Source organism: Petromyzon marinus, chromosome 40 (assembly GCF_048934315.1).
Source record: "Petromyzon marinus isolate PM22_M1 ecotype Great Lakes invasive population chromosome 40, UKy_Petmar_22M1.pri1.0, whole genome shotgun sequence".
In the NCBI taxonomy this organism is placed as follows: domain Eukaryota; kingdom Metazoa; phylum Chordata; class Hyperoartia; order Petromyzontiformes; family Petromyzontidae; genus Petromyzon; species Petromyzon marinus.
The window spans coordinates 3,829,986-3,842,507 of NC_133706.1; the positions used below are offsets into that span (position 1 = coordinate 3,829,986).

General features: G+C 48.5%; 1 long non-coding RNA gene across 1 annotated transcript; it reads right to left on the minus strand.

The window, feature by feature from the left end:
* Positions 1-6,834: 6,834 nt before the first annotated feature.
* LOC116950637 (uncharacterized) lies at positions 6,835-12,370 on the minus strand. The gene is made up of 3 exons (XR_012946450.1): positions 12,267-12,370; positions 10,945-11,050; positions 6,835-7,316 (listed from the first exon to the last, which is right to left on the minus strand). It is a non-coding gene; the product is annotated as an uncharacterized LOC116950637 (long non-coding RNA).
* Between the last annotated feature and the right edge of the window lie 152 nt (positions 12,371-12,522).

Here is a 12,522-nt window from a genome sequence, read left to right on the forward strand (position 1 = left end):
ATACCCAAAACACCTTAACGCTAACACAAACATTAACCCAAACTTTAACTCGAATACAGCTCTTCGTCAATCCACTACGAGAGCTTCGCCGTGACCACACAAATCATGGTGGTTATTTGACCACATTTCACCACTCTGGTTAATGTGGGTTGGTGAAGACGTATAGTATGTATAGTACAACCAATTTTGATGGACTGCCCTTTGCTGCCCACCATTTAGCCCGACACCACACTTTTAGACCTGTTATGCACTATCCTGGCTCAAACCCTGCTGAGCGTCCGATTAAAACACTGACGAGATCTCAATATTAAAAACTGGCCCAAAGCCCCGTCATAGCACAAACATTACACTTTACCTATCTCAACAAAGGTGGACTTCATGAATCTTTGGTCTAATCTCAGATCTTGTGAGTTAGAACTCGGGGGCTCCTCATGCACAGCCAGCCAAGGATAACTCCCTGCTTGAGTGACGTCACACAAAACGGGCGTGACGTCACCTAAATATGGGCGTGGTCAAAAGCGGCCCCTTCCCCCGCTCTTCCCGACCTTGCTTCCCCCCTCGCCGAGGTTACCCACATGAACAATAATAATAAATCATAGATGTGCATTATGAAAGGATCAATGATTTTTCACAAAACTGCTCCTGCACGGCCTTTTGCCAATCCACTGCTGGAGAGCCTATTGACGATCGCACGAATCGTGTTGGTTATTTGCACATACTTCACCATGCCGGTGAGTATGGGTTGGTAAAGGAGGAGCATTGACGTACAAACAAAAACCTATTTTACTAGAATGCCTTCTGCTTCCTATCATGTAGCCTGTAACACCTGGTATGTGCTATCCAGGCTCCAACCTCCTTAACGTTAGATGGAGACATCTGGCACATCCCTAGCGGTTTTGTCCACAGGCTCAACATTTAACACAAACACACATCCCTAACACTAACGTTAAACTTTACCTATCTCGACGAAGGTAGACATCGTGAATCTTTGATCTTTTCTCGAATTCAGAGTCAGAAGTCAGGAGCTCCTCGCGTGTACAGGCAGCCAACGATAAAGTCCGACCCAGAATGATGTCACCGTGACGTCAGTTAAATATGGGCGTGGCCTGAATGTGGGTGTGGCCAACAGCGGTCGCTTTCCGCCCCCCGCTGCCCCTCCCCGCAGGTTTCTCTCAACCCTCAGTGCGCATGCGCGGGCCGCGCTTCGCGGACATCGCCTTCAGTGGCCGTTGGCGACGCGGCGGTTGTGGCGGGAAAATTAATAAAAAAAACCTCTCCGAATAACCGCGACCTTTAACTACCCTCACGGATAATCCACACGGATCTCTGGACGGCAAGGCGAAGACGATCAATGGAATAATCTCCGGTGAGAGAGACGGAGAGAGATGGGCAGGCGTGAGGACGCCGCGGGTTTAAGGGCGAGCCAGGTTCAACTTTGTTGAACGCTGAGCGCAGAGTGAATGGGGTTTGCTTCACTCAGCACGCGGCTTGGACACTTCGGTGTGCAAAGTGTCGTCTGGTTGTGCCGTGTAAAGGAGGACATTCAGTAAATGTCGTTGGTTTGTTAATGGGAGTGTGTGGCACGGTAATGGACTGGGTACGACTTACAATACAAGTTCTGCTCACATTGCACGCTAAGGATTAGCACGGCGATTACTACGTGTGCAATTATTAGTAATTGTTTATGTTAAAAGTAGTATTGATTGTTAAGACAATAATGTTTAGTATTTGTAGGTGAATCATTTCAATATTGTACAGTATAGCATTGTCCTGCTGTGTGGCTCTCACGTGGCGAGCATCAGTGCAGCAATATTCAGTACGTGGTTGTAATGTACTTCTATAGCCCCCTGCCATCAGTGCAGCAATATTCAGTACGTGGTTGTAATGTACTTCTATAGCCCCCTGCCATCAGTGCAGCAATATTCAGTACGTGGTTGTAATGTACTTCTATAGCCCGCTGCCATCAGTGCAGCAATATTCAGTACGTGGTTGTAATGTACTTCTATAGCCCGCTGCCATCAGTGCAGCAATATTCAGTACGTGGTTGTAATGCAATTCTATAGCCCCCTGCCATCAGTGCAGCAATATTCAGTATGTTGTTGTAATGCACTTCTATAGCCCCTTCCCACCAGTGCAGCAATATTCAGTATGTGGTTGTAATGTACTTCTATAGCCCCCTGCCATCAGTGCAGCAATATTCAGTACGTGGTTGTAATGCACTTCTATAGCCCCCTGCCATCAGTGCAGCAATATTCAGTACGTGGTTGTAATGCACTTCTATAGCCCCCTGACATTTGTGCAGCAATATTCAGTGCATGGTTGTAATGCACTTCTATCACCCGCTGCCATCACCAAACTCACACTGACCAGCGTGGTGAAGTATGGTAAATAACCCCTACCCCTGGGAGCTGCATAGCTTGGGACAGCTGTCAGCCAGCAATGGATTTCAAAAGGAGCTGTACTCCGCACACGTTGTTATCAGAATCAGAATCAGGGTAGGGTAAGGAACTTGGAGGTTCGCTACGCATAATGTGCTCGGATAGTTTTGTATTCTGTATGTGTGTTGAATCTCTTTCGCACCGTACAAAGCCAACCGTGCTCTTCGGAGGTGCGATAATATATAAATATAAGTAGTCATACTACTGTAATACCACTTAATATTTAGCATTCATTGTATTAGTAGTACGGTAATTTTTTGATATGCAGGTGTGCATGCCAAACGTTAACCAATGTTAAATGTTAAGCCTTCTCTTTTGAATACAGTGTGTTTTAAATATGGAGTTGCCTCCAGCAATTTCTTAAATGTATATCATTCATAATGTAGTAGTAGGCAGGTAGTGCATTTGTGATATTTCAATTGTACATAGAGCTTGCAGGTGTGATGAAGGAAACCATGGGAAAGGCAGGAATTTTTGTTGAAAAAGGACAACAGCCACAGTAGCTTAAGAGACCTAACGCTGAAGCTGCTAACGCGAAGTGGTCGACACTGGCCCATGCGTTGTGACGTCGGACCCACTTTCCGCACACAGCAGCTCCTCATGGTGCCCCCCATACCAGGACCAGTGGTGACCTGGTAGCCACAGCCATTCCTCTCCCTGGCCCCATCCGGTCCGGGCATCCCAAATCGTACAAAATGTACAGCAACGGTGGTGAGACAAGCAGCCCTTCGGGCGACAGCATGGTGACGGACCTCTTCACAAGCCCCCGCGGCAGCCTGGGCAGCTCGCTGCTCCGGACCGGAAGCGGGGGCTACCGCAGCCCTGTGGTGTATGGAGATCAGTGCTACTCGTCGGCGAGCGATGTGCTTGACGCCTACATCGAGGACTTTGAGCAGAGCGGAATCTGTGCGTCACCGCCACCCAGGATACGTGCAGAGCACAGCGTTGCGCAGCATGGCGGAGCGGAGACGCGCGGAGGAGAGGAGGATGCGCAGTGTGGATGAGGGTGGGTTGCGCCTCTCACCACGCAAGGAATCGCTCCGTGGTGCTTGCGCTCGAATGGCTATCGAGTGTGCAGGCAGTGCAATGGTATCGAAGCTAGTTACTTATACTGGGTGCTTGCCAAGTATGCTATGCTATCATGAATGTAATGTTATTCCCCGAGAAAAAAAACCTTAATGAGGTCTAAAGAGACATTTTCGTGAGAGTCCCACACTGGGATGCTTGGCAAATTCCATTAATGAGTTCATTTTATGTCAGAGAAAACTATCCACAGTAAGCACACGCATATGAGAGGATAGCATAGGTCTGAACAGATAGGTCGGTGCATGCAATTCTTTCTCCTGTCATCTTCCAGCAACTTCACTGATTATCGAGTTTGTAAAGTTTGTGAAATCTAAGTGATCCTCTAACCTTTGTGTAAAAATTTGCAGATCCTAGACTGGACACATCTGAAGTTTAAACAGTAACAGCTCATGCACTGATTTATCCCATATTCTTGACTTTTTTTCACAAACTCCACAAACGGATGACATCATTAGTTACTGATGGCGCAAAGTAAGGCAACATTGCAGGATTGCCGTTCAGGGGTAAAGGAATCTAGGAGAGAGCAAATTCATTGTGTACCAGTAAAATGTCTGTGGGTCTTACATTGCAGGTGGCATGCTGCTTGTGGAGGACCTCATCTCGGGCACGTGCAGCCTCACTGCTGCGCTGCAGCGGGCGTGGCTCAGAGCCCGATGGTCAGTCTAACCACGGACCAGCTCCTCGCGGCGCCAGCTGACGGTTCCTCCATGTCCTTGCTCCGCTCGCCTGGCGCCCACCGAGGGCTCGTGGTGTCGCACAGAGGCATGTGGTCATCTCTCGGGGTCACCGCGCACAGCCTCGGCGCATCATTGGTGAGGGGCAATAAGCCAACTGAACGGTTGAGCTCAACAACGAGAAGCAACAAGGCTCTGCCGCCGTTTGTCAGCGAAGCCCAAAAAGTATTTCTTTTCTAACCAGTAGAACGTTTTGTCATACTTACGGAGTAGTAAAGCAACTAGGCGTGAGCACTTGCCGAACGGCGGCGGCTGTGCGACAAGTACCTATCCCAGGTGGTTGACAAGCCAAAAGGATGAGCTGGATGTGTCAGGGATCACAAGCATTCCTGCGCTCAGGTACCCGGCCTAGCTGCGTGACTGCGATGTGGAATCCCAGACCAGCAGCCACTAGACGGATACCAGCGCGAAGAGAGCAGTGCTGCTCAGAGCCCGCAAAGCAGACCAAAGTACCCAGAGTGGCTCAAAGATTTGGACATCTCCGGCCTTATGAATGTAGCCAACGAGGAGCCCGTGTCAGAGGACCTTAGATCCCTAGGTGTGTGTATATATATAGTCTGTATATAGCAGGTGACATTTCATATCTTTTCAGGTGCATATTCAGTATTTTCTCACAGAGACGGCCGAGCGGCCACCCATGTGGTTGTGACGTGCGATGCGTGATTCTTGATGCACAGCCTCATTGGAGGAGCTGCTGAGCAGGGCGCGCATGGCGTTGGACTCCCCCGGCTTGGAGGCCCCCTCCCCGGGCAGCTTCAACACGGACATCTTCCTAGGGGCTGATCGTCCCTGGGAAAACCCCTCCACGCCATTGTGAATTTATTTCTGACCCCCGACCCCCCCGTCCCGCGCCTGCGATTGGTGTGTCGCTCTAAAACCGACTCCAAATCCCCGCCCCGCAGCCCTTTAAACAATCTCCATTGCCCGCCCTCGGCGGCAACGCGTGTGCGAAGGACGTCATTGCCCTCTGACCCCTGACCCCCCGTTCAGTTCATGTGAGTGGTGCGCGGGGTTGTGTGAGCGGAGACGTCGCGTGTGAGTGGCTGAGAAGCGACGGATTGATTCCAGGCAGCCATGTGCCAACCCCGAGCTATGACCCACAAACAGGACCCGCGGACCCGAGGGGCTGCGGCGCGAGGAGAGGAGCCGGAGAGCGGCAGCCCTCTCCCCGCGAGCGAGGAGTCGAGTAGCGGCTGCTCTCACTCGAGCGAGGAGTGCGGAGCCCGCAGCCCTCCCGAGATCAGTCCTCCCCCGGGGGGGGGAGCCGGGGGCCCGCGTCCCCCACAACTGACAACCTGTGTACCAACTGGCCGAGCGAGAGTTTGTGTGTATTTGAGCGCAATCGTGCCAGTGTTTAGCTGTACCAGGGAGTTTGGTGCAGCAGAGTGTTTCGGTGTAGCAGGGTATCCGGATTGTGCCGGCACACTACCCTTCTATCCATAATGTCGTAGGGTGAGCTCCATTAAACGTTAACTCCGACCCCAACCTGTCAAAGCGCCTAATCTCGGAACGTGGTTCTCAACATCGTACCTCACCCATGCTACGTAGCTTTGAGACGTCCTGCTTTTACAAATGTTGATGAACTGGAGGACAAAGGTCTGGAGGACCCCACATGGAGTCTGGTTTCTCACACCTGAGCCTCCTGTGACATTTCTGGAGGCTCCTCCGGAATCTTTGTCCCATTTATTGAGTGCGGATTTGGTTTTCTTCTAGCTTCATCCCAAGATGTCATCCAGTTTGGAAATACCCGAAGGTTGTGGGAGTGGCCCCGTGCTTCAGTTTCTTTCCAACCCTCGCAATGGCCGGTTGCTCACCAGCCGGAAGTCTTTTGCTGCATACACTACGACCGAGGTGTTGAGAGCAGCCATCTCGTGGCTGGTCGGCAATGGAGATGGTATCGTCGATTAGGGGAGCGTGAGTCTGTGGCGTTGGTGGTGCTGCTGTCACGGAGGCGACACGAGTTTAGGAAATGCAGTTTTGTGGGTTTCCTGTAGGGAGCACTGAAAGATCCTCCCTTCCTCTTTCTCCACCCTTATCTCTGCTATCTCCATGTCCCCGTTCAACTCTTTCTTCGCCGCTTTCCTTGAATGTGCAGCCGCCTTTACGGCCTCCCCTCTCCCCTTCTCTCCACCTCCAACCAATCTCCGTCATAATGCACATGCATAATGTACGTTGACTCGGTAATCCCCCCCCCCCCGCCCACTTTGCGCGAGAGCGCCACAAATCTGGCTTGTCGCCTGATGAAGCTAGTTGTAATTACTGGCAAAACGTCATACTCCGATTGTAAATGTTGTAGCTTGGCTCTCCAAAGTACCAGTCACGAATTGGCTTTTGTTCTGTTTCCGTGACAACCCTTACAAGTTGGCTGTGTCGAGTGGTGGTGGGTTTAAACGACACGTTTATATATGTACGCGATCGAACCCAAAAAAGCCTCTATGGATGATATTGGGCGCGAAAGCCTACGTGTTAAACCAAAAATATATATATACAAAACAACAATCATTTCTAGTTTTCTTCATTCACATCGTGATTCGTATGAAAACACATGAGATGATTGAGACATGTTAAATCATAAACGTATTTATTAATATATACACAGATAGTCCTCGACTGCAATGTCCTTGTCCACGTGCAAACAGAGTTAGGATAGCAGCCTCCTTTAAAAGTCAGAGTAGATTTATACGCTGTAGAAGACAGTTGACGAATCCTCGCTGCTTGCTTCCTCCTCGGATCCCTTCAGCAGTGAATCGTCACCAGTCTTCTCTGCCTGCTCATTCTCCATGTGGCACCGCTGGGGTGGGTGCGATACCCCAGGAGACTCTGCATACAGCGAGCAGCGAAGCAGGCCCATCTCTGCCTGCCCATCCTCAATGTGGAATTGACGCGATGGCGGTGAGCTAGGGGCATCGGTGAGGAGGGTGTTACGGAGACGGCCCAGCTCTGCCTGCTGCAGAATCGTCTGTACGACGAAGCGCTCGCGGCGCATGCAGGCGCGCACATGGGATGGCGTGTCCGGGATGATGTATGCAATGCAGGCCTTCGTGAGTAATACCACGTACTGCACACGTCCACACACAGGTAAAGGATTTTCAGTTTCAGGATTTGCATGTAAAGGGTGCTTAGTAAATATCTCAGGTCAACTATTCCGATGACCTGCAGCCTAGGGATACGATATTGTTACGTCGTTTTTCCCAGTTAAATGAAGTCATTTGAGTAATTTTATAAAATTTGGCAAATTATACTGAGGCACTGACCCACAAAGGCCACTTTTTGGAATTATTTAATGTTTTTTTTTTACGTTCACTATGCAGCAGGCAACATTTATGATTTACAGTTAATGCACCCACCGTATTCACCTGGGCAGCCGCAAATTACCGCAACAATCAGCAAACACTTACACTCGGCCATGTAATCACTACAAAGATTCCCTGTGTAGCTTTTTACAGACTGAGACAAGTGCATCTATGAAGGGTGGCACAGTGCCTGTGGGGGTGGTGTGCACCTTTATCTCGCCAGTGATGATTTTCACACACTTCATCAAGTACTAATTTTAAGACCGAATCAACTTAAGGGAAGCACAACACTGGTTCTAATATTTTCCACTGATGTTGGCTGTGGCCAGGAATAGTACTCTGGTCACACAGGATTGGTAGCGCAGTTCACAAACAACTACGCAGCCGCTCCCCTTCCCACACGCACACATGCTTACGTGTGACAAATGTCATCAACAACATAGATCGTCTGCTGCATGATGACAGAGCGTATTGTATTACCACTATTATTTGTGATCTCAGAAATACTGTGCAATTGTGAGGTGTAATAGCATTACTGGCATTATCTGTAATGACCCATTGACAATGATCACGGTTTGCTCTGCTGACCTTAACAACTGCTCACAGATGAGTCTATACGATGGTGCCGTAGTGTAAGGCTTTGCACACTAGACTTGCAATCCAGAGGTCACAGGTGTGAATTGATCTTTGGTCGTGGCAGTGTAAACAATGGTGAAACTTTTTTACATTCCACTGCCTCTATCCACCTAGCAGTGTAAATGGAATACATTCAGTCAATTTGTCGGCTGAGTTTGGTGCTGTCCAGTGTGGGAACTCCCACCTCTTCCCAAGACGTCTGACCAGTGTGGAAGAGCAGTTAAAATACATCTTAAGGGTCTCGCTTGAACTCCATATAGCACAGGGGTCGGGAACCTTTTTGACTAAGAGAGCCATGAAAGCAAAAAATTTGGAAATTTATTTCAGTGAGAGCCATATAATATATTTTAAAAGTGAATTCAACTAAATGTCAGTATAATAAGCCTCTGAATTTATTCTTTTAAATAATGTTATAACACTCACCATTAATGCGACTTCTGGTGCTGCATGGATTTGCTGATGTCTTTGTAGTCGGGTTGGTACTTGGTGAGGTTAAGCTTCATGCAAGCGTTGAGGCTTTCATCCGTTAAACGTGATCGTAGGTTGGACTTGATGTTTTTAAGATGTGAGAATGACTGCTCACATGCATACGTAGATCCAAACATGGTCAATACAGCAATACTCACACGCTGCAGTGTGTGGTATGTGACAGGAAGCGCGTTCCAAGTTTTGAGAATCAGCTGGTCTTCGGGTTGGAGTTTTTTCATTTCTGTCCACATGTGCTTGCTCGCCAACTCCGCTTTCTGTCATGTGATTCTTTCCAAATCTTCATTCAGTGACTTGAACTTATTCACCCACATGTCTGAGGCCTTCAGGTCAGCCACTTCTGCTTCAAAATCTCTGACGGAGACACCAGGGATGTAATTCAGGTCGGCTGTGTTCAGTGAACACTCGTTTGGATGGGTGATGAACTTAAAAAGACGAGTGTGCTCACGAAATTCTCCAAAGCGTGCTTTGAAGGACTGTAGGAGACTGGATGTGCAGCCAGCTAGCTGGTGGAGATCAAGGTTTTGAATGGGCTCACTTGCTGTGCATGCATCTTTAAATTGGCTCAGTTTTTCAAAATGTAGTAAACGACCTGTTTCAAGATCCGTGATGAAAAGCTCCAGCTTGTTTTCAAAAGCAAATACAGCTTGTTGAAGGGATAACACTGTATTTCCAATGCCTTGCATTTTCACGTTGAGCTGGTTCAGATGTTCAGTCAGATCTACGAGATAGTAAAACTTGAGGAGCCACTCGGTGTCGGCTAGCTCAGGATGCCCGACGCCTTTCATTTCAAGGAAAGTCCGGATTTCGTTCAGGCAAGCCGCAAAACGGCTAAGCACCTTCCCTCTTGACAACCAACGCACATTGCTGTGCAAAAGCAGACCAGGATAGTTATTTACAACTTCATCCAGCAGTGTTTTAAACTGGCGATCATTTAAGGCTCGGGCAACAATAAAGTTGATCACACGAATGACCAGCGACATCACTTCGCCAAACGGCCTGTCACACATCTGAGCACAAAGTGCCTCCTGGTGTATAATGCAATGGAAACTTAGGATGGGTCTATTTTCATGTTCACGGAGAAGCGCCACAAATCCTTTGTTTTTCCCCACCATACACGGAGCACCATCAGTACACACTGAGAGAAGTTTATCCATAGGTAGACTTTTTTCTTGAGCGAACTCCATGAAAGACTTGAATAAATCCTCACCTCTTGTGGACCCTTTTAATGACAGAACAGCAAGACTTTCTTCGCGCAGTGTGTCACCAACAGCATATCTTGCAATCACGCTGAACTGCGACAAATGGCTCACGTCTGTTGACTCATCCAAAGCCAGAGAAAAGAACGGCGCTGCATTTATGTCCTTCACTTGCGTTTCCTCCACTTTGTTTGCCATCACGATGGTACGATCATGAACAGTTCTTGCCGACAGAGGCATGTCTTGTATCCGTTTGATTATCTTGTCTTTGTTCGGAAGATCATCAAAAAGTTCATTGGCTACATCCAGCATGAACGTTTTAGCATACTCGCCATCTGTGAATGGTTTTCCGTTCCTCACTATTGCTAAAGAACCAGCAAAGCTAGCCGAATTATAGTCACCTTGCCGGGTCCATACGCGGAGTGACTGCTGGCTAGCTTGCACCCTGCTCAGAAGCTCTTGGCACGCTTTCTTTCTGCTGTCTCCCGCAGGGTATTTTGATGCAAAGGTAGCGTGGCGCGTGTCGAAGTGCCGCTTTACATTCGACCGTTTCAACGATGTAATTTTGTCATTGCAAATTAGACACACCGCAGAACCCGCTCTCTCCACAAAGGCGAATTCTTCGGTCCATTCGTCCTGAAATGTACGATACTCGTCGTCTTTTTTTCTTTTCGCCATCTTCTTCGTCGAAGGGTTAGCTTTGAGCTAATGACCGAGCAGACGCAGTCTCAGACTGATTCAAAAGGGGGCGTTTACCTGTTTTACCCAGCAATGGCAAACGTAGGCCAGTATCATCCAATTAAAATAATGGACAATTGCTCCTGCAGCCCTGAACAGGACATGCGCAGTGAAAAATCGATGGATGGATTAAAACAAGTGAGAATATTTTGTTTTATCTGCGAGCCATATGCAATCATCAAAAGAGCCACATCTGGCTCGCGAGCCATAGGTTCCCGACCCCTGCTATAGCAGAAGCCCTTTTGCCATCAGTGACATGAGCAAGTAATTGGAGGGCTGTACCTTTATCTTTCAATGGGTTTATGAATGTGTGTGTGTGCATGTTGATGTGTACCTGCATGGCAATGACGAAGGCCAGCTTTGCCGTCAGTACTTGCCAGTACTGCTTGGTGACGGAGTAGGCTTGGGGATGATCCGGCGGGTAGCGATAACCTGGATACCTACACACGTACAAACACAAGCACGCATGGACTATATTGAGCCAAGTGCCTCGAAAGTAGAGTTGGCGCTACATTGAACAAGTATGGTTGTGCACAAACGGTATATGCGTTCACAGCCCTTTCAAAAATCAGCTTCTGAAAGAGGGCCTTCCCACAACGTGCAGCTTGTGGGGGCTATTTTGACCACAGTTCACGCTGGTCCGTGCCAGGTTGGTGAAGGCAGGGAGTACAGATAATGGGAGAGCAATATAGCACAACTGTTAATTTTGCTGAACTACTCACTGCTGACAACCTAGCTCCACAGTCGCCTACTGCACCTGCATTGTGCATGGTGATCATCAATTTAAGCACGAACAAGGCTCAAGCCTGCTTGACTTCCGGAATCTAAGATCAGCTGTTTTCGTGGTGATTTGGTCATAGTCAAGTAAGGTTATATTAAATATCGATCAATATGGTTATATTGATTATAGTTGTGTATGCCAGCAATTCAAAAACGTTAGAGAAAAGGGTTGGTAGATCGCATCAATTTCCTAACTAACTGTGCTGTGAGGTGACCAGAAGATGGTTGTAGAGCAAGTGGTTTCATGTCTGTGTGGACCTTTAAGCTTCATTTCATTATCATGGGTTCTCTAGGACCTCTTATTGCATCCCACATGCATAAAACCACCTTAAACTGGAATCCCAATGCACGGTCTTCCTGCAAAGGGATCTTGAGACTCAATTAAGCAGTCGTGGATCAATAGATAAATACATAACATTACTCTTTAGCAAGGTAACAATGAGCTAGAATTTATATCAATCTATTATATATCTCTAAGTGTGACTTTGGTTGTGAAGCCATCCCACCCATACCCACTGCTCCCCCCCCCCCTCCAATTCCCCCCCCCCCACCCCCTTTACTGTCCCCGCCCACCACGCACACTCCTCCCCCAACCCTACCACAACCCCTTACTACCCAACTAAGCCAAACCCTGTGTCCAGGGTAAGGGGCAGGGCCTAAACAGAGGTGGGGCCTAGGGGAAGTGTGGGTCTTAAAAGGAAAGTCACGGAGTGAAAAGAGGAAGAGAACGAGCCTAATCAGGAAGGGGCGGAGCCAGGAGGACGCCACACCCAGAAGGATGTCGCATCTACCTGGACAACACACTCAGAGATCAGTGCATCACATTCGCAGGGACGGCACCCCCGATAGCTGGGCATGACACTGAATGGCACAAACCTGCAGGTTGTGTGGATTGCCGGATCAAACCAGGCTGGCAGGATGTTGGGATGATTTTGCTACTTGAAGTCGGTGATCTTGAAAATTGAAAGGCTGTCCTCCGTGTACCCATGCATTGTGGGCGAACCTGTGCCATACTCTGCTGAGTATCCATAATAATACACCAGGCATGGGATGATGTCCGTTGTGAACGCCAAGATGCATGACTGTGGAATTAGCATACGGAGACACAGCGATAGCAGTCACTTAGCATGCA